Source organism: Cyanistes caeruleus, unplaced genomic scaffold (genome assembly GCF_971803275.1).
Source record: "Cyanistes caeruleus unplaced genomic scaffold, bCyaCae1.hap1.1 HAP1_SCAFFOLD_154, whole genome shotgun sequence".
NCBI lineage: Eukaryota > Metazoa > Chordata > Aves > Passeriformes > Paridae > Cyanistes > Cyanistes caeruleus.
The window spans coordinates 1-22,012 of NW_028255947.1; the positions used below are offsets into that span (position 1 = coordinate 1).

Below are 22,012 nucleotides of genomic sequence, written 5' to 3' on the forward strand. Positions count from 1 at the left end.
TCAACACGTCTGACTTTATTATGTCCAACGATGCATTTGGGTTTCTTCCGTCCTCTTGTGTGCCCGTGAGTAACCTTCCACGTGGATGAAGGAGATTGTGTACAGGACAATTGATTGCGGCATTGCCATTTGGCTTCACTGTCACTCAGTTGAACACGGTCCTTATCTAAGAAGGACTTCCAAGAAATGGGTAGGAGTTTTGGCTGTGAGAGGAGCAGAAAGCACATTTTCTACAGCAAATTGCTAGCTGATGCACTTTCCTCCCTGCCAAAATAGTGATTGCCATTCATCTTCCTGGGAAGAATGTAAAGACCCATTCAGAGATGCCAGGTTCAGCTGGCCTGTGGCTTTGTGTACCTCATTTCACATGTCCAGTTTCAAGGGCCACTAAAAGAGGCTCATGTTTGCCTTGCTACCCACAAGTGCTGTAGGTATTTCCAGGAGAAGAGGGAAAACATCGCTGTCCTGTGGTGTGGTAGAAATGCCACCACAACTGTGATTGTGTGAGCAAAGCCAGCCAGCGCTTTTTGGGGCAGCAGCAGCAGCTGAGAGTGTGGCAGAGCGGTTTTGATACTCTTTTTAGAGTCCTGCAAGCATTGTTCCCGAAACAACCCACAGCTTTGCAAATGTGCCCGAAGAAAATGCAAAGAGAACTGGGGTGTGAAAATCAAAGACTGTTTATCTGTAGAAGAAAAGGAACAAGAATGAACTACACCACATATTTACACTGTAAGAATATTGGTAACAACAACAACAAACTATAGAACCTATTTACCTGAGAACAGATCTAACAAAACTCTATGAAACGTATTTACAGACAACTTAAACAAACTCTAAAACCTCTATCCTGAACACAACAACTGTAAAACGTATGTACAGCAGGGTGGCATCTGTGTCTGTGATGTCCCTAAGTCCTGGAAGGAAAAACAAGTAGCACGGTCAGTGCAGTCAGGCACGGAAGGGTGTTCCATGTGCTGCCGGGCTGGGACACTGGCCCAGTGGGACTCTGCTGCCAGAAGGGAGCCTGGCTGGGGGCTGTGGCCCAGGCACTGGAACAGGGCTTGTGTGGCCCACAGCAAGCCCAGGCCAGGCCAGGGATGGCCAGCAGAATCCAGTGCATGGGCTAGCGTGTCCCTGAGCAGGGAGTGCCCAGCCCGGCCCCAGGCTGGCAGCAGGGGACCCACTCTGCCTGTGGGGAGCACCTGCCTGTTCTGCTGCTGGCATCGGTCTTCATCCCAAGACCATGTCTTCCTCCTTGTCTTTTAGATCAATATCCATCTCTTCAATATAATCTTTCGTTTCCACCTCCATCTCTTCCTCTGTCTCGTACATATCCACATCCATCTCTTGCTCTCCAGTATCCTCTCCGTCCACTTCCATGGCTTCTTCTCTATCAGTCTGTGTATCGACGTCCGTCTCCTCCTCTCCGTCTGTGCCAGCCTGCAGAGGTAGCAAAATTTCAGCGTGGGGTCCCTTTCCCACCCTGTCCCACAGAGCTCCAGCCCAGCCAGGCAGCTGCAGGGTGTCCGCCTCCATGGAATAGTACCATACCTCTTTTGGAACAAATGCACACATCCTGCAGGGATGGAGAGCAAAATCCAAGCGATGGGGAGCTTTGGGGACTGCTGGGGGAATCAGGGAGCAGGTGGCAACAAGGTGACAGGGGTAGGCTTGGAGCAGGGTGAATGAAGAGCGTGCTGGCACAAAGAGCCAAGGGTTGTGTTGTGGCCGTTGCTGGATGCTGGAAGTTCTAGCTGGAGCGTGCACTGTGACATCACCGCCAGGAGTTCAGGCCCAGGCTGAAGAGGACAACGGAGACCGTAGAATGAATGACGGAATCCCTGGGTGCTTGGGCTTGGAAGGGACCCTAAAGACCATCTTGTTCCAAGCGGAGCAATCTTCGCCCAGAATAGGTTGCTCAGAGCCCCGCTCCCAGCTGGCCTTGGATGTTGCCAAGGATGGAGCAACCCCAGCCTCTGTGCACAGCCTGGGCCAGTGCCCCAGCAGCCGGAGTGGAAAAGAGCAGCTTCATTAGATCCAACTTCAAGCTCACTCCTGCAGTTGAAAGGCTTCTCCTCTCTGTGCCCATCTTTCCTAGAGCTGCAGGGAGGCCTCGCCAGCCCCCTTCTCTTTCCAGGCTGAGCATCCCCAGCCCCACACGGACAGCAGTCCGATGCGTGGCAGTCAAGGCTAAAGGGTAGCAAATGGCTACATCAGGAAGTGAGAGATGGAAGCTTTTGCAGATGGAAGCTTTACCTCTAAATGTAGAAAAGAAAGAAAAGTGGAGGGGGAAATGGTGGGACTCTGGCTCTGTTCTAACTGGCGAAGATTTTCTTCTCTTCTTTTCTGTCGTGCTAACCCAAGTTTTGTTGTTTGAAAGGAGGTTTAGCAAAATATCCATCGTCTTCTCCACTGCTGAAACACTGAACAACATCTGGGCAGGCTGAGGATGCAGAGCAAAACCTGCAAATATCTACTGCTGATCGTGATCCTGGGGAATGCAGCTAAAGCCAGCCAAAAGCAATTTCTGGAAAGTCAAGCCTGCTTTACGTTTTCTGGAGTTTGCTTGTGCCAACTTCACCAGTCATTTCTAAAAAAGGAAAAGAAACTCCAAGCAAAAGAGAGAAAAACACAAAGAAACCAACCCAAAGAAACCAATCAAACAAACAGATAAAACACCCCCAATCAAACCAAAGGCAATGAGAAGTTAGGACTAGTTGTAAGGATATCACAGCAGGCGAATGGCTGCTTCCTACTTGGATCACCATCCAAAGCCACCTAGAACAACTTCTCCAAAACATATCCAACAGCAGAAATGGAAAAAGTGATCCATGGCAGCTCTGCATTGTGGTGAAGGATGAGCATGCAGTGGTCCAGATGCAGCATTGCCCACCCTCCAGGCTGCTGTTTGCTCTGCTGAAAGACTCTTGCAGGACTGTGGCCCCTCTCCATGCAATGGAAATCATTGCCACAGCTCTCAGTTGAGGCACTGGCATTTCCAGAGCCAGATTCAGGCACAATCCTACTGCCTGCTGAGCATCTGGGAAAGGTGCTGAGCATCTTCAGGCCTAGAAGCACAAAAGAGCTCAGGCTCTCCCCGAACTGGGTTTTCAGGGCAGCTTTCCATATCTCTGCAAGATTTCTTCAGCCCTCAACACGTCTGACTTTATTATGTCCAACGATGCATTTGGGCTTCTTCCGTCCTCTTGTGTGCCCGTGAGTAACCTTCCACGTGGATGAAGGAGATTGTGTACAGGACAATTGATTGCGGCATTGCCATTTGGCTTCACTGTCACTCAGTTGAACACGGTCCTTATCTAAGAAGGACTTCCAAGAAATGGGTAGGAGTTTTGGCTGTGAGAGGAGCAGAAAGCACATTTTCTACAGCAAATTGCTAGCTGATGCACTTTCCTCCCTGCCAAAATAGTGATTGCCATTCATCTTCCTGGGAAGAATGTAAAGACCCATTCAGAGATGCCAGGTTCAGCTGGCCTGTGGCTTTGTGTACCTCATTTCACATGTCCAGTTTCAAGGGCCACTAAAAGAGGCTCATGTTTGCCTTGCTACCCACAAGTGCTGTAGGTATTTCCAGGAGAAGAGGGAAAACATCGCTGTCCTGTGGTGTGGTAGAAATGCCACCACAACTGTGATTGTGTGAGCAAAGCCAGCCAGCGCTTTTTGGGGCAGCAGCAGCAGCTGAGAGTGTGGCAGAGCGGTTTTGATACTCTTTTTAGAGTCCTGCAAGCATTGTTCCCGAAACAACCCACAGCTTTGCAAATGTGCCCGAAGAAAATGCAAAGAGAACTGGGGTGTGAAAATCAAAGACTGTTTATCTGTAGAAGAAAAGGAACAAGAATGAACTACACCACATATTTACACTGTAAGAATATTGGTAACAACAACAACAAACTATAGAACCTATTTACCTGAGAACAGATCTAACAAAACTCTATGAAACGTATTTACAGACAACTTAAACAAACTCTAAAACCTCTATCCTGAACACAACAACTGTAAAACGTATGTACAGCAGGGTGGCATCTGTGTCTGTGATGTCCCTAAGTCCTGGAAGGAAAAACAAGTAGCACGGTCAGTGCAGTCAGGCACGGAAGGGTGTTCCATGTGCTGCCGGGCTGGGACACTGGCCCAGTGGGACTCTGCTGCCAGAAGGGAGCCTGGCTGGGGGCTGTGGCCCAGGCACTGGAACAGGGCTTGTGTGGCCCACAGCAAGCCCAGGCCAGGCCAGGGATGGCCAGCAGAATCCAGTGCATGGGCTAGCGTGTCCCTGAGCAGGGAGTGCCCAGCCCGGCCCCAGGCTGGCAGCAGGGGACCCACTCTGCCTGTGGGGAGCACCTGCCTGTTCTGCTGCTGGCATCGGTCTTCATCCCAAGACCATGTCTTCCTCCTTGTCTTTTAGATCAATATCCATCTCTTCAATATAATCTTACGTTTCCACCTCCATCTCTTCCTCTGTCTCGTACATATCCACATCCATCTCTTCCTCTCCAGTATCCTCTCCGTCCACTTCCATGGCTTCTTCTCTATCAGTCTGTGTATCGACGTCCGTCTCCTCCTCTCCGTCTGTGCCAGCCTGCAGAGGTAGCAAAATTTCAGCGTGGGGTCCCTTTCCCACCCTGTCCCACAGAGCTCCAGCCCAGCCAGGCAGCTGCAGGGTGTCCGCCTCCATGGAATAGTACCATACCTCTTTTGGAACAAATGCACACATCCTGCAGGGATGGAGAGCAAAATCCAAGCGATGGGGAGCTTTGGGGACTGCTGGGGGAATCAGGGAGCAGGTGGCAACAAGGTGACAGGGGTAGGCTTGGAGCAGGGTGAATGAAGAGCGTGCTGGCACAAAGAGCCAAGGGTTGTGTTGTGGCCGTTGCTGGATGCTGGAAGTTCTAGCTGGAGCGTGCACTGTGACATCACCGCCAGGAGTTCAGGCCCAGGCTGAAGAGGACAACGGAGACCGTAGAATGAATGACGGAATCCCTGGGTGCTTGGGCTTGGAAGGGACCCTAAAGACCATCTTGTTCCAAGCGGAGCAATCTTCGCCCAGAATAGGTTGCTCAGAGCCCCGCTCCCAGCTGGCCTTGGATGTTGCCAAGGATGGAGCATCCCCAGCCTCTGTGCACAGCCTGGGCCAGTGCCCCAGCAGCCGGAGTGGAAAAGAGCAGCTTCATTAGATCCAACTTCAAGCTCACTCCTGCAGTTGAAAGGCTTCTCCTCTCTGTGCCCATCTTTCCTAGAGCTGCAGGGAGGCCTCGCCAGCCCCCTTCTCTTTCCAGGCTGAGCATCCCCAGCCCCACACGGACAGCAGTCCGATGCGTGGCAGTCAAGGCTAAAGGGTAGCAAATGGCTACATCAGGAAGTGAGAGATGGAAGATTTTGGAGATGGAAGCTTTACCTCTAAATGTAGAAAAGAAAGAGAAGTGGAGGGGGAAATGGTGGGACTCTGGCTCTGTTCTAACTGGCGAAGATTTTCTTCTCTTCTTTTCTGTCGTGCCAACCCAAGTTTTGTTGTTTGAAAGGAGGTTTAGCAAAATATCCATCGTCTTCTCCACTGCTGAAACACTGAACAACATCTGGGCAGGCTGAGGATGCAGAGCAAAACCTGCAAATATCTACTGCTGATCGTGATCCTGGGGAATGCAGCTAAAGCCAGCCAAAAGCAATTTCTGGAAAGTCAAGCCTGCTTTACGTTTTCTGGAGTTTGCTTGTGCCAACTTCACCAGTCATTTCTAAAAAAGGAAAAGAAACTCCAAGCAAAACAGAGAAAAACACAAAGAAACCAACCCAAAGAAACCAATCAAACAAACAGATAAAACACCCCCAATCAAACCAAAGGCAATGAGAAGTTAGGACTAGTTGTAAGGATATCACAGCAGGCGAATGGCTGCTTCCTACTTGGATCACCATCCAAAGCCACCTAGAACAACTTCTCCAAAACATATCCAACAGGAGAAATGGAAAAAGTGATCCATGGCAGCTCTGCATTGTGGTGAAGGATGAGCATGCAGTGGTCCAGATGCAGCATTGCCCACCCTCCAGGCTGCTGTTTGCTCTGCTGAAAGACTCTTGCAGGACTGTGGCCCCTCTCCATGCAATGGAAATCATTGCCACAGCTCTCAGTTGAGGCACTGGCATTTCCAGAGCCAGATTCAGGCACAATCCTACTGCCTGCTGAGCATCTGGGAAAGGTGCTGAGCATCTTCAGGCCTAGAAGCACAAAAGAGCTCAGGCTCTCCCCGAACTGGGTTTTCAGGGCAGCTTTCCATATCTCTGCAAGATTTCTTCATCCCTCAACACGTCTGACTTTATTATGTCCAACGATGCATTTGGGCTTCTTCCGTCCTCTTGTGTGCCCGTGAGTAACCTTCCACGTGGATGAAGGAGATTGTGTACAGGACAATTGATTGCGGCATTGCCATTTGGCTTCACTGTCACTCAGTTGAACACGGTCCTTATCTAAGAAGGACTTCCAAGAAATGGGTAGGAGTTTTGGCTGTGAGAGGAGCAGAAAGCACATTTTCTACAGCAAATTGCTAGCTGATGCACTTTCCTCCCTGCCAAAATAGTGATTGCCATTCATCTTCCTGGGAAGAATGTAAAGACCCATTCAGAGATGCCAGGTTCAGCTGGCCTGTGGCTTTGTGTACCTCATTTCACATGTCCAGTTTCAAGGGCCACTAAAAGAGGCTCATGTTTGCCTTGCTACCCACAAGTGCTGTAGGTATTTCCAGGAGAAGAGGGAAAACATCGCTGTCCTGTGGTGTGGTAGAAATGCCACCACAACTGTGATTGTGTGAGCAAAGCCAGCCAGCGCTTTTTGGGGCAGCAGCAGCAGCTGAGAGTGTGGCAGAGCGGTTTTGATACTCTTTTTAGAGTCCTGCAAGCATTGTTCCCGAAACAACCCACAGCTTTGCAAATGTGCCCGAAGAAAATGCAAAGAGAACTGGGGTGTGAAAATCAAAGACTGTTTATCTGTAGAAGAAAAGGAACAAGAATGAACTACACCACATATTTACACTGTAAGAATATTGGTAACAACAACAACAAACTATAGAACCTATTTACCTGAGAACAGATCTAACAAAACTCTATGAAACGTATTTACAGACAACTTAAACAAACTCTAAAACCTCTATCCTGAACACAACAACTGTAAAACGTATGTACAGCAGGGTGGCATCTGTGTCTGTGATGTCCCTAAGTCCTGGAAGGAAAAACAAGTAGCACGGTCAGTGCAGTCAGGCACGGAAGGGTGTTCCATGTGCTGCCGGGCTGGGACACTGGCCCAGTGGGACTCTGCTGCCAGAAGGGAGCCTGGCTGGGGGCTGTGGCCCAGGCACTGGAACAGGGCTTGTGTGGCCCACAGCAAGCCCAGGCCAGGCCAGGGATGGCCAGCAGAATCCAGTGCATGGGCTAGCGTGTCCCTGAGCAGGGAGTGCCCAGCCCGGCCCCAGGCTGGCAGCAGGGGACCCACTCTGCCTGTGGGGAGCACCTGCCTGTTCTGCTGCTGGCATCGGTCTTCATCCCAAGACCATGTCTTCCTCCTTGTCTTTTAGATCAATATCCATCTCTTCAATATAATCTTACGTTTCCACCTCCATCTCTTCCTCTGTCTCGTACATATCCACATCCATCTCTTCCTCTCCAGTATCCTCTCCGTCCACTTCCATGGCTTCTTCTCTATCAGTCTGTGTATCGACGTCCGTCTCCTCCTCTCCGTCTGTGCCAGCCTGCAGAGGTAGCAAAATTTCAGCGTGGGGTCCCTTTCCCACCCTGTCCCACAGAGCTCCAGCCCAGCCAGGCAGCTGCAGGGTGTCCGCCTCCATGGAATAGTACCATACCTCTTTTGGAACAAATGCACACATCCTGCAGGGATGGAGAGCAAAATCCAAGCGATGGGGAGCTTTGGGGACTGCTGGGGGAATCAGGGAGCAGGTGGCAACAAGGTGACAGGGGTAGGCTTGGAGCAGGGTGAATGAAGAGCGTGCTGGCACAAAGAGCCAAGGGTTGTGTTGTGGCCGTTGCTGGATGCTGGAAGTTCTAGCTGGAGCGTGCACTGTGACATCACCGCCAGGAGTTCAGGCCCAGGCTGAAGAGGACAACGGAGACCGTAGAATGAATGACGGAATCCCTGGGTGCTTGGGCTTGGAAGGGACCCTAAAGACCATCTTGTTCCAAGCGGAGCAATCTTCGCCCAGAATAGGTTGCTCAGAGCCCCGCTCCCAGCTGGCCTTGGATGTTGCCAAGGATGGAGCATCCCCAGCCTCTGTGCACAGCCTGGGCCAGTGCCCCAGCAGCCGGAGTGGAAAAGAGCAGCTTCATTAGATCCAACTTCAAGCTCACTCCTGCAGTTGAAAGGCTTCTCCTCTCTGTGCCCATCTTTCCTAGAGCTGCAGGGAGGCCTCGCCAGCCCCCTTCTCTTTCCAGGCTGAGCATCCCCAGCCCCACACGGACAGCAGTCCGATGCGTGGCAGTCAAGGCTAAAGGGTAGCAAATGGCTACATCAGGAAGTGAGAGATGGAAGATTTTGGAGATGGAAGCTTTACCTCTAAATGTAGAAAAGAAAGAGAAGTGGAGGGGGAAATGGTGGGACTCTGGCTCTGTTCTAACTGGCGAAGATTTTCTTCTCTTCTTTTCTGTCGTGCCAACCCAAGTTTTGTTGTTTGAAAGGAGGTTTAGCAAAATATCCATCGTCTTCTCCACTGCTGAAACACTGAACAACATCTGGGCAGGCTGAGGATGCAGAGCAAAACCTGCAAATATCTACTGCTGATCGTGATCCTGGGGAATGCAGCTAAAGCCAGCCAAAAGCAATTTCTGGAAAGTCAAGCCTGCTTTACGTTTTCTGGAGTTTGCTTGTGCCAACTTCACCAGTCATTTCTAAAAAAGGAAAAGAAACTCCAAGCAAAACAGAGAAAAACACAAAGAAACCAACCCAAAGAAACCAATCAAACAAACAGATAAAACACCCCCAATCAAACCAAAGGCAATGAGAAGTTAGGACTAGTTGTAAGGATATCACAGCAGGCGAATGGCTGCTTCCTACTTGGATCACCATCCAAAGCCACCTAGAACAACTTCTCCAAAACATATCCAACAGGAGAAATGGAAAAAGTGATCCATGGCAGCTCTGCATTGTGGTGAAGGATGAGCATGCAGTGGTCCAGATGCAGCATTGCCCACCCTCCAGGCTGCTGTTTGCTCTGCTGAAAGACTCTTGCAGGACTGTGGCCCCTCTCCATGCAATGGAAATCATTGCCACAGCTCTCAGTTGAGGCACTGGCATTTCCAGAGCCAGATTCAGGCACAATCCTACTGCCTGCTGAGCATCTGGGAAAGGTGCTGAGCATCTTCAGGCCTAGAAGCACAAAAGAGCTCAGGCTCTCCCCGAACTGGGTTTTCAGGGCAGCTTTCCATATCTCTGCAAGATTTCTTCAGCCCTCAACACGTCTGACTTTATTATGTCCAACGATGCATTTGGGCTTCTTCCGTCCTCTTGTGTGCCCGTGAGTAACCTTCCACGTGGATGAAGGAGATTGTGTACAGGACAATTGATTGCGGCATTGCCATTTGGCTTCACTGTCACTCAGTTGAACACGGTCCTTATCTAAGAAGGACTTCCAAGAAATGGGTAGGAGTTTTGGCTGTGAGAGGAGCAGAAAGCACATTTTCTACAGCAAATTGCTAGCTGATGCACTTTCCTCCCTGCCAAAATAGTGATTGCCATTCATCTTCCTGGGAAGAATGTAAAGACCCATTCAGAGATGCCAGGTTCAGCTGGCCTGTGGCTTTGTGTACCTCATTTCACATGTCCAGTTTCAAGGGCCACTAAAAGAGGCTCATGTTTGCCTTGCTACCCACAAGTGCTGTAGGTATTTCCAGGAGAAGAGGGAAAACATCGCTGTCCTGTGGTGTGGTAGAAATGCCACCACAACTGTGATTGTGTGAGCAAAGCCAGCCAGCGCTTTTTGGGGCAGCAGCAGCAGCTGAGAGTGTGGCAGAGCGGTTTTGATACTCTTTTTAGAGTCCTGCAAGCATTGTTCCCGAAACAACCCACAGCTTTGCAAATGTGCCCGAAGAAAATGCAAAGAGAACTGGGGTGTGAAAATCAAAGACTGTTTATCTGTAGAAGAAAAGGAACAAGAATGAACTACACCACATATTTACACTGTAAGAATATTGGTAACAACAACAACAAACTATAGAACCTATTTACCTGAGAACAGATCTAACAAAACTCTATGAAACGTATTTACAGACAACTTAAACAAACTCTAAAACCTCTATCCTGAACACAACAACTGTAAAACGTATGTACAGCAGGGTGGCATCTGTGTCTGTGATGTCCCTAAGTCCTGGAAGGAAAAACAAGTAGCACGGTCAGTGCAGTCAGGCACGGAAGGGTGTTCCATGTGCTGCCGGGCTGGGACACTGGCCCAGTGGGACTCTGCTGCCAGAAGGGAGCCTGGCTGGGGGCTGTGGCCCAGGCACTGGAACAGGGCTTGTGTGGCCCACAGCAAGCCCAGGCCAGGCCAGGGATGGCCAGCAGAATCCAGTGCATGGGCTAGCGTGTCCCTGAGCAGGGAGTGCCCAGCCCGGCCCCAGGCTGGCAGCAGGGGACCCACTCTGCCTGTGGGGAGCACCTGCCTGTTCTGCTGCTGGCATCGGTCTTCATCCCAAGACCATGTCTTCCTCCTTGTCTTTTAGATCAATATCCATCTCTTCAATATAATCTTACGTTTCCACCTCCATCTCTTCCTCTGTCTCGTACATATCCACATCCATCTCTTCCTCTCCAGTATCCTCTCCGTCCACTTCCATGGCTTCTTCTCTATCAGTCTGTGTATCGACGTCCGTCTCCTCCTCTCCGTCTGTGCCAGCCTGCAGAGGTAGCAAAATTTCAGTGGGGTCCCTTTCCCACCCTGTCCCACAGAGCTCCAGCCCAGCCAGGCAGCTGCAGGGTGTCCGCCTCCATGGAATAGTACCATACCTCTTTTGGAACAAATGCACACATCCTGCAGGGATGGAGAGCAAAATCCAAGCGATGGGGAGCTTTGGGGACTGCTGGGGGAATCAGGGAGCAGGTGGCAACAAGGTGACAGGGGTAGGCTTGGAGCAGGGTGAATGAAGAGCGTGCTGGCACAAAGAGCCAAGGGTTGTGTTGTGGCCGTTGCTGGATGCTGGAAGTTCTAGCTGGAGCGTGCACTGTGACATCACCGCCAGGAGTTCAGGCCCAGGCTGAAGAGGACAACGGAGACCGTAGAATGAATGATGGAATCCCTGGGTGCTTGGGCTTGGAAGGGACCCTAAAGACCATCTTGTTCCAAGCGGAGCAATCTTCGCCCAGAATAGGTTGCTCAGAGCCCCGCTCCCAGCTGGCCTTGGATGTAGCCAAGGATGGAGCATCCCCAGCCTCTGTGCACAGCCTGGGCCAGTGCCCCAGCAGCCGGAGTGGAAAAGAGCAGCTTCATTAGATCCAACTTCAAGCTCACTCCTGCAGTTGAAAGGCTTCTCCTCTCTGTGCCCATCTTTCCTAGAGCTGCAGGGAGGCCTCGCCAGCCCCCTTCTCTTTCCAGGCTGAGCATCCCCAGCCCCACACGGACAGCAGTCCGATGCGTGGCAGTCAAGGCTAAAGGGTAGCAAATGGCTACATCAGGAAGTGAGAGATGGAAGCTTTTGCAGATGGAAGCTTTACCTCTAAATGTAGAAAAGAAAGAAAAGTGGAGGGGGAAATGGTGGGACTCTGGCTCTGTTCTAACTGGCGAAGATTTTCTTTTCTTCTTTTCTGTCGTGCTAACCCAAGTTTTGTTGTTTGAAAGGAGGTTTAGCAAAATATCCATCGTCTTCTCCACTGCTGAAACACTGAACAACATCTGGGCAGGCTGAGGATGCAGAGCAAAACCTGCAAATATCTACTGCTGATCGTGATCCTGGGGAATGCAGCTAAAGCCAGCCAAAAGCAATTTCTGGAAAGTCAAGCCTGCTTTACGTTTTCTGGAGTTTGCTTGTGCCAACTTCACCAGTCATTTCTAAAAAAGGAAAAGAAACTCCAAGCAAAACAGAGAAAAACACAAAGAAACCAACCCAAAGAAACCAATCAAACAAACAGATAAAACACCCCCAATCAAACCAAAGGCAATGAGAAGTTAGGACTAGTTGTAAGGATATCACAGCAGGCGAATGGCTGCTTCCTACTTGGATCACCATCCAAAGCCACCTAGAACAACTTCTCCAAAACATATCCAACAGCAGAAATGGAAAAAGTGATCCATGGCAGCTCTGCATTGTGGTGAAGGATGAGCATGCAGTGGTCCAGATGCAGCATTGCCCACCCTCCAGGCTGCTGTTTGCTCTGCTGAAAGACTCTTGCAGGACTGTGGCCCCTCTCCATGCAATGGAAATCATTGCCACAGCTCTCAGTTGAGGCACTGGCATTTCCAGAGCCAGATTCAGGCACAATCCTACTGCCTGCTGAGCATCTGGGAAAGGTGCTGAGCATCTTCAGGCCTAGAAGCACAAAAGAGCTCAGGCTCTCCCCGAACTGGGTTTTCAGGGCAGCTTTCCATATCTCTGCAAGATTTCTTCAGCCCTCAACACGTCTGACTTTATTATGTCCAACGATGCATTTGGGCTTCTTCCGTCCTCTTGTGTGCCCGTGAGTAACCTTCCACGTGGATGAAGGAGATTGTGTACAGGACAATTGATTGCGGCATTGCCATTTGGCTTCACTGTCACTCAGTTGAACACGGTCCTTATCTAAGAAGGACTTCCAAGAAATGGGTAGGAGTTTTGGCTGTGAGAGGAGCAGAAAGCACATTTTCTACAGCAAATTGCTAGCTGATGCACTTTCCTCCCTGCCAAAATAGTGATTGCCATTCATCTTCCTGGGAAGAATGTAAAGACCCATTCAGAGATGCCAGGTTCAGCTGGCCTGTGGCTTTGTGTACCTCATTTCACATGTCCAGTTTCAAGGGCCACTAAAAGAGGCTCATGTTTGCCTTGCTACCCACAAGTGCTGTAGGTATTTCCAGGAGAAGAGGGAAAACATCGCTGTCCTGTGGTGTGGTAGAAATGCCACCACAACTGTGATTGTGTGAGCAAAGCCAGCCAGCGCTTTTTGGGGCAGCAGCAGCAGCTGAGAGTGTGGCAGAGCGGTTTTGATACTCTTTTTAGAGTCCTGCAAGCATTGTTCCCGAAACAACCCACAGCTTTGCAAATGTGCCCGAAGAAAATGCAAAGAGAACTGGGGTGTGAAAATCAAAGACTGTTTATCTGTAGAAGAAAAGGAACAAGAATGAACTACACCACATATTTACACTGTAAGAATATTGGTAACAACAACAACAAACTATAGAACCTATTTACCTGAGAACAGATCTAACAAAACTCTATGAAACGTATTTACAGACAACTTAAACAAACTCTAAAACCTCTATCCTGAACACAACAACTGTAAAACGTATGTACAGCAGGGTGGCATCTGTGTCTGTGATGTCCCTAAGTCCTGGAAGGAAAAACAAGTAGCACGGTCAGTGCAGTCAGGCACGGAAGGGTGTTCCATGTGCTGCCGGGCTGGGACACTGGCCCAGTGGGACTCTGCTGCCAGAAGGGAGCCTGGCTGGGGGCTGTGGCCCAGGCACTGGAACAGGGCTTGTGTGGCCCACAGCAAGCCCAGGCCAGGCCAGGGATGGCCAGCAGAATCCAGTGCATGGGCTAGCGTGTCCCTGAGCAGGGAGTGCCCAGCCCGGCCCCAGGCTGGCAGCAGGGGACCCACTCTGCCTGTGGGGAGCACCTGCCTGTTCTGCTGCTGGCATCGGTCTTCATCCCAAGACCATGTCTTCCTCCTTGTCTTTTAGATCAATATCCATCTCTTCAATATAATCTTACGTTTCCACCTCCATCTCTTCCTCTGTCTCGTACATATCCACATCCATCTCTTCCTCTCCAGTATCCTCTCCGTCCACTTCCATGGCTTCTTCTCTATCAGTCTGTGTATCGACGTCCGTCTCCTCCTCTCCGTCTGTGCCAGCCTGCAGAGGTAGCAAAATTTCAGCGTGGGGTCCCTTTCCCACCCTGTCCCACAGAGCTCCAGCCCAGCCAGGCAGCTGCAGGGTGTCCGCCTCCATGGAATAGTACCATACCTCTTTTGGAACAAATGCACACATCCTGCAGGGATGGAGAGCAAAATCCAAGCGATGGGGAGCTTTGGGGACTGCTGGGGGAATCAGGGAGCAGGTGGCAACAAGGTGACAGGGGTAGGCTTGGAGCAGGGTGAATGAAGAGCGTGCTGGCACAAAGAGCCAAGGGTTGTGTTGTGGCCGTTGCTGGATGCTGGAAGTTCTAGCTGGAGCGTGCACTGTGACATCACCGCCAGGAGTTCAGGCCCAGGCTGAAGAGGACAACGGAGACCGTAGAATGAATGACGGAATCCCTGGGTGCTTGGGCTTGGAAGGGACCCTAAAGACCATCTTGTTCCAAGCGGAGCAATCTTCGCCCAGAATAGGTTGCTCAGAGCCCCGCTCCCAGCTGGCCTTGGATGTTGCCAAGGATGGAGCATCCCCAGCCTCTGTGCACAGCCTGGGCCAGTGGCCCAGCAGCCGGAGTGGAAAAGAGCAGCTTCATTAGATCCAACTTCAAGCTCACTCCTGCAGTTGAAAGGCTTCTCCTCTCTGTGCCCATCTTTCCTAGAGCTGCAGGGAGGCCTCGCCAGCCCCCTTCTCTTTCCAGGCTGAGCATCCCCAGCCCCACACGGACAGCAGTCCGATGCGTGGCAGTCAAGGCTAAAGGGTAGCAAATGGCTACATCAGGAAGTGAGAGATGGAAGATTTTGGAGATGGAAGCTTTACCTCTAAATGTAGAAAAGAAAGAGAAGTGGAGGGGGAAATGGTGGGACTCTGGCTCTGTTCTAACTGGCGAAGATTTTCTTCTCTTCTTTTCTGTCGTGCTAACCCAAGTTTTGTTGTTTGAAAGGAGGTTTAGCAAAATATCCATCGTCTTCTCCACTGCTGAAACACTGAACAACATCTGGGCAGGCTGAGGATGCAGAGCAAAACCTGCAAATATCTACTGCTGATCGTGATCCTGGGGAATGCAGCTAAAGCCAGCCAAAAGCAATTTCTGGAAAGTCAAGCCTGCTTTACGTTTTCTGGAGTTTGGTTGTGCCAACTTCACCAGTCATTTCTAAAAAAGGAAAAGAAACTCCAAGCAAAACAGAGAAAAACACAAAGAAACCAACCCAAAGAAACCAATCAAACAAACAGATAAAACACCCCCAATCAAACCAAAGGCAATGAGAAGTTAGGACTAGTTGTAAGGATATCACAGCAGGCGAATGGCTGCTTCCTACTTGGATCACCATCCAAAGCCACCTAGAACAACTTCTCCAAAACATATCCAACAGCAGAAATGGAAAAAGTGATCCATGGCAGCTCTGCATTGTGGTGAAGGATGAGCATGCAGTGGTCCAGATGCAGCATTGCCCACCCTCCAGGCTGCTGTTTGCTCTGCTGAAAGACTCTTGCAGGACTGTGGCCCCTCTCCATGCAATGGAAATCATTGCCACAGCTCTCAGTTGAGGCACTGGCATTTCCAGAGCCAGATTCAGGCACAATCCTACTGCCTGCTGAGCATCTGGGAAAGGTGCTGAGCATCTTCAGGCCTAGAAGCACAAAAGAGCTCAGGCTCTCCCCGAACTGGGTTTTCAGGGCAGCTTTCCATATCTCTGCAAGATTTCTTCAGCCCTCAACACGTCTGACTTTATTATGTCCAACGATGCATTTGGGCTTCTTCCGTCCTCTTGTGTGCCCGTGAGTAACCTTCCACGTGGATGAAGGAGATTGTGTACAGGACAATTGATTGCGGCATTGCCATTTGGCTTCACTGTCACTCAGTTGAACACGGTCCTTATCTAAGAAGGACTTCCAAGAAATGGGTAGGAGTTTTGGCTGTGAGAGGAGCAGAAAGCACATTTTCTACAGCAAATTGCTAGCTGATGCACTTTCCTCCCTGCCAAAATAGTGATTGCCATTCATCTTCCTGGGAAGAATGTAAAGACCCATTCAGAGATGCCAGGTTCAGCTGGCCTGTGGCTTTGTGTACCTCATTTCACATGTCCAGTTTCAAGGGCCACTAAAAGAGGCTCATGTTTGCCTTGCTACCCACAAGTGCTGTAGGTATTTCCAGGAGAAGAGGGAAAACATCGCTGTCCTGTGGTGTGGTAGAAATGCCACCACAACTGTGATTGTGTGAGCAAAGACAGCCAGCGCTTTTTGGGGCAGCAGCAGCAGCTGAGAGTGTGGCAGAGCGGTTTTGATACTCTTTTTAGAGTCCTGCAAGCATTGTTCCCGAAACAACCCACAGCTTTGCAAATGTGCCCGAAGAAAATGCAAAGAGAACTGGGGTGTGAAAATCAAAGACTGTTTATCTGTAGAAGAAAAGGAACAAGAATGAACTACACCACATATTTACACTGTAAGAATATTGGTAACAACAACAACAAACTATAGAACCTATTTACCTGAGAACAGATCTAACAAAACTCTATGAAACGTATTTACAGACAACTTAAACAAACTCTAAAACCTCTATCCTGAACACAACAACTGTAAAACGTATGTACAGCAGGGTGGCATCTGTGTCTGTGATGTCCCTAAGTCCTGGAAGGAAAAACAAGTAGCACGGTCAGTGCAGTCAGGCACGGAAGGGTGTTCCATGTGCTGCCGGGCTGGGACACTGGCCCAGTGGGACTCTGCTGCCAGAAGGGAGCCTGGCTGGGGGCTGTGGCCCAGGCACTGGAACAGGGCTTGTGTGGCCCACAGCAAGCCCAGGCCAGGCCAGGGATGGCCAGCAGAATCCAGTGCATGGGCTAGCGTGTCCCTGAGCAGGGAGTGCCCAGCCCGGCCCCAGGCTGGCAGCAGGGGACCCACTCTGCCTGTGGGGAGCACCTGCCTGTTCTCCTGCTGGCATCGGTCTTCATCCCAAGACCATGTCTTCCTCCTTGTCTTTTAGATCAATATCCATCTCTTCAATATAATCTTTCGTTTCCACCTCCATCTCTTCCTCTGTCTCGTACATATCCACATCCATCTCTTGCTCTCCAGTATCCTCTCCGTCCACTTCCATGGCTTCTTCTCTATCAGTCTGTGTATCGACGTCCGTCTCCTCCTCTCCGTCTGTGCCAGCCTGCAGAGGTAGCAAAATTTCAGCGTGGGGTCCCTTTCCCACCCTGTCCCACAGAGCTCCAGCCCAGCCAGGCAGCTGCAGGGTGTCCGCCTCCATGGAATAGTACCATACCTCTTTTGGAACAAATGCACACATCCTGCAGGGATGGAGAGCAAAATCCAAGCGATGGGGAGCTTTGGGGACTGCTGGGGGAATCAGGGAGCAGGTGGCAACAAGGTGACAGGGGTAGGCTTGGAGCAGGGTGAATGAAGAGCGTGCTGGCACAAAGAGCCAAGGGTTGTGTTGTGGCCGTTGCTGGATGCTGGAAGTTCTAGCTGGAGCGTGCACTGTGACATCACCGCCAGGAGTTCAGGCCCAGGCTGAAGAGGACAACGGAGACCGTAGAATGAATGACGGAATCCCTGGGTGCTTGGGCTTGGAAGGGACCCTAAAGACCATCTTGTTCCAAGCGGAGCAATCTTCGCCCAGAATAGGTTGCTCAGAGCCCCGCTCCCAGCTGGCCTTGGATGTTGCCAAGGATGGAGCATCCCCAGCCTCTGTGCACAGCCTGGGCCAGTGGCCCAGCAGCCGGAGTGGAAAAGAGCAGCTTCATTAGATCCAACTTCAAGCTCACTCCTGCAGTTGAAAGGCTTCTCCTCTCTGTGCCCATCTTTCCTAGAGGTGCAGGGAGGCCTCGCCAGCCCCCTTCTCTTTCCAGGCTGAGCATCCCCAGCCCCACACGGACAGCAGTCCGATGCGTGGCAGTCAAGGCTAAAGGCTAGCAAATGGCTACATCAGGAAGTGAGAGATGGAAGCTTTTGCAGATGGAAGCTTTACCTCTAAATGTAGAAAAGAAAGAAAAGTGGAGGGGGAAATGGTGGGACTCTGGCTCTGTTCTAACTGGCGAAGATTTTCTTCTCTTCTTTTCTGTCGTGCTAACCCAAGTTTTGTTGTTTGAAAGGAGGTTTAGCAAAATATCCATCGTCTTCTCCACTGCTGAAACACTGAACAACATCTGGGCAGGCTGAGGATGCAGAGCAAAACCTGCGCAAATATCTACTGCTGATCGTGATCCTGGGGAATGCAGCTAAAGCCAGCCAAAAGCAATTTCTGGAAAGTCAAGCCTGCTTTACGTTTTCTGGAGTTTGCTTGTGCCAACTTCACCAGTCATTTCTAAAAAAGGAAAAGAAACTCCAAGCAAAACAGAGAAAAACACAAAGAAACCAACCCAAAGAAACCAATCAAACAAACAGATAAAACACCCCCAATCAAACCAAAGGCAATGAGAAGTTAGGACTAGTTGTAAGGATATCACAGCAGGCGAATGGCTGCTTCCTACTTGGATCACCATCCAAAGCCACCTAGAACAACTTCTCCAAAACATATCCAACAGCAGAAATGGAAAAAGTGATCCATGGCAGCTCTGCATTGTGGTGAAGGATGAGCATGCAGTGGTCCAGATGCAGCATTGCCCACCCTCCAGGCTGCTGTTTGCTCTGCTGAAAGACTCTTGCAGGACTGTGGCCCCTCTCCATGCAATGGAAATCATTGCCACAGCTCTCAGTTGAGGCACTGGCATTTCCAGAGCCAGATTCAGGCACAATCCTACTGCCTGCTGAGCATCTGGGAAAGGTGCTGAGCATCTTCAGGCCTAGAAGCACAAAAGAGCTCAGGCTCTCCCCGAACTGGGTTTTCAGGGCAGCTTTCCATATCTCTGCAAGATTTCTTCAGCCCTCAACACGTCTGACTTTATTATGTCCAACGATGCATTTGGGCTTCTTCCGTCCTCTTGTGTGCCCGTGAGTAACCTTCCACGTGGATGAAGGAGATTGTGTACAGGACAATTGATTGCGGCATTGCCATTTGGCTTCACTGTCACTCAGTTGAACACGGTCCTTATCTAAGAAGGACTTCCAAGAAATGGGTAGGAGTTTTGGCTGTGAGAGGAGCAGAAAGCACATTTTCTACAGCAAATTGCTAGCTGATGCACTTTCCTCCCTGCCAAAATAGTGATTGCCATTCATCTTCCTGGGAAGAATGTAAAGACCCATTCAGAGATGCCAGGTTCAGCTGGCCTGTGGCTTTGTGTACCTCATTTCACATGTCCAGTTTCAAGGGCCACTAAAAGAGGCTCATGTTTGCCTTGCTACCCACAAGTGCTGTAGGTATTTCCAGGAGAAGAGGGAAAACATCGCTGTCCTGTGGTGTGGTAGAAATGCCACCACAACTGTGATTGTGTGAGCAAAGACAGCCAGCGCTTTTTGGGGCAGCAGCAGCAGCTGAGAGTGTGGCAGAGCGGTTTTGATACTCTTTTTAGAGTCCTGCAAGCATTGTTCCCGAAACAACCCACAGCTTTGCAAATGTGCCCGAAGAAAATGCAAAGAGAACTGGGGTGTGAAAATCAAAGACTGTTTATCTGTAGAAGAAAAGGAACAAGAATGAACTACACCACATATTTACACTGTAAGAATATTGGTAACAACAACAACAAACTATAGAACCTATTTACCTGAGAACAGATCTAACAAAACTCTATGAAACGTATTTACAGACAACTTAAACAAACTCTAAAACCTCTATCCTGAACACAACAACTGTAAAACGTATGTACAACAGGGTGGCATCTGTGTCTGTGATGTCCCTAAGTCCTGGAAGGAAAAACAAGTAGCACGGTCAGTGCAGTCAGGCACGGAAGGGTGTTCCATGTGCTGCCGGGCTGGGACACTGGCCCAGTGGGACTCTGCTGCCAGAAGGGAGCCTGGCTGGGGGCTGTGGCCCAGGCACTGGAACAGGGCTTGTGTGGCCCACAGCAAGCCCAGGCCAGGCCAGGGATGGCCAGCAGAATCCAGTGCATGGGCTAGCGTGTCCCTGAGCAGGGAGTGCCCAGCCCGGCCCCAGGCTGGCAGCAGGGGACCCACTCTGCCTGTGGGGAGCACCTGCCTGTTCTGCTGCTGGCATCGGTCTTCATCCCAAGACCATGTCTTCCTCCTTGTCTTTTAGATCAATATCCATCTCTTCAATATAATCTTTCGTTTCCACCTCCATCTCTTCCTCTGTCTCGTACATATCCACATCCATCTCTTGCTCTCCAGTATCCTCTCCGTCCACTTCCATGGCTTCTTCTCTATCAGTCTGTGTATCGACGTCCGTCTCCTCCTCTCCGTCTGTGCCAGCCTGCAGAGGTAGCAAAATTTCAGCGTGGGGTCCCTTTCCCACCCTGTCCCACAGAGCTCCAGCCCAGCCAGGCAGCTGCAGGGTGTCCGCCTCCATGGAATAGTACCATACCTCTTTTGGAACAAATGCACACATCCTGCAGGGATGGAGAGCAAAATCCAAGCGATGGGGAGCTTTGGGGACTGCTGGGGGAATCAGGGAGCAGGTGGCAACAAGGTGACAGGGGTAGGCTTGGAGCAGGGTGAATGAAGAGCATGCTGGCACAAAGAGCCAAGGGTTGTGTTGTGGCCGTTGCTGGATGCTGGAAGTTCTAGCTGGAGCGTGCACTGTGACATCACCGCCAGGAGTTCAGGCCCAGGCTGAAGAGGACAACGGAGACCGTAGAATGAATGACGGAATCCCTGGGTGCTTGGGCTTGGAAGGGACCCTAAAGACCATCTTGTTCCAAGCGGAGCAATCTTCGCCCAGAATAGGTTGCTCAGAGCCCCGCTCCCAGCTGGCCTTGGATGTTGCCAAGGATGGAGCATCCCCAGCCTCTGTGCACAGCCTGGGCCAGTGCCCCAGCAGCCGGAGTGGAAAAGAGCAGCTTCATTAGATCCAACTTCAAGCTCACTCCTGCAGTTGAAAGGCTTCTCCTCTCTGTGCCCATCTTTCCTAGAGCTGCAGGGAGGCCTCGCCAGCCCCCTTCTCTTTCCAGGCTGAGCATCCCCAGCCCCACACGGACAGCAGTCCGATGCGTGGCAGTCAAGGCTAAAGGGTAGCAAATGGCTACATCAGGAAGTGAGAGATGGAAGATTTTGGAGATGGAAGCTTTACCTCTAAATGTAGAAAAGAAAGAGAAGTGGAGGGGGAAATGGTGGGACTCTGGCTCTGTTCTAACTGGCGAAGATTTTCTTCTCTTCTTTTCTGTCGTGCTAACCCAAGTTTTGTTGTTTGAAAGGAGGTTTAGCAAAATATCCATCGTCTTCTCCACTGCTGAAACACTGAACAACATCTGGGCAGGCTGAGGATGCAGAGCAAAACCTGCAAATATCTACTGCTGATCGTGATCCTGGGGAATGCAGCTAAAGCCAGCCAAAAGCAATTTCTGGAAAGTCAAGCCTGCTTTACGTTTTCTGGAGTTTGGTTGTGCCAACTTCACCAGTCATTTCTAAAAAAGGAAAAGAAACTCCAAGCAAAACAGAGAAAAACACAAAGAAACCAACCCAAAGAAACCAATCAAACAAACAGGTAAAACACCCCCAATCAAACCAAAGGCAATGAGAAGTTAGGACTAGTTGTAAGGATATCACAGCAGGCGAATGGCTGCTTCCTACTTGGATCACCATCCAAAGCCACCTAGAACAACTTCTCCAAAACATATCCAACAGGAGAAATGGAAAAAGTGATCCATGGCAGCTCTGCATTGTGGTGAAGGATGAGCATGCAGTGGTCCAGATGCAGCATTGCCCACCCTCCAGGCTGCTGTTTGCTCTGCTGAAAGACTCTTGCAGGACTGTGGCCCCTCTCCATGCAATGGAAATCATTGCCACAGCTCTCAGTTGAGGCACTGGCATTTCCAGAGCCAGATTCAGGCACAATCCTACTGCCTGCTGAGCATCTGGGAAAGGTGCTGAGCATCTTCAGGCCTAGAAGCACAAAAGAGCTCAGGCTCTCCCCGAACTGG

The 22,012-nt window shown here is 50.4% G+C and overlaps 1 long non-coding RNA gene across 1 annotated transcript; it reads right to left on the reverse strand.

Annotated features, from left to right (window-relative positions):
- Nucleotides 1–3,810: 3,810 nt before the first annotated feature.
- Nucleotides 3,811–16,667, reverse strand: LOC147645853 (uncharacterized). The gene is made up of 9 exons (XR_015282100.1): nucleotides 14,154–16,667; nucleotides 13,809–14,042; nucleotides 11,003–13,516; nucleotides 10,660–10,893; nucleotides 7,854–10,367; nucleotides 7,509–7,742; nucleotides 4,703–7,216; nucleotides 4,358–4,591; nucleotides 3,811–4,065 (listed from the first exon to the last, which is right to left on the reverse strand). It is a non-coding gene; the product is annotated as an uncharacterized LOC147645853 (long non-coding RNA).
- Between the last annotated feature and the right edge of the window lie 5,345 nt (nucleotides 16,668–22,012).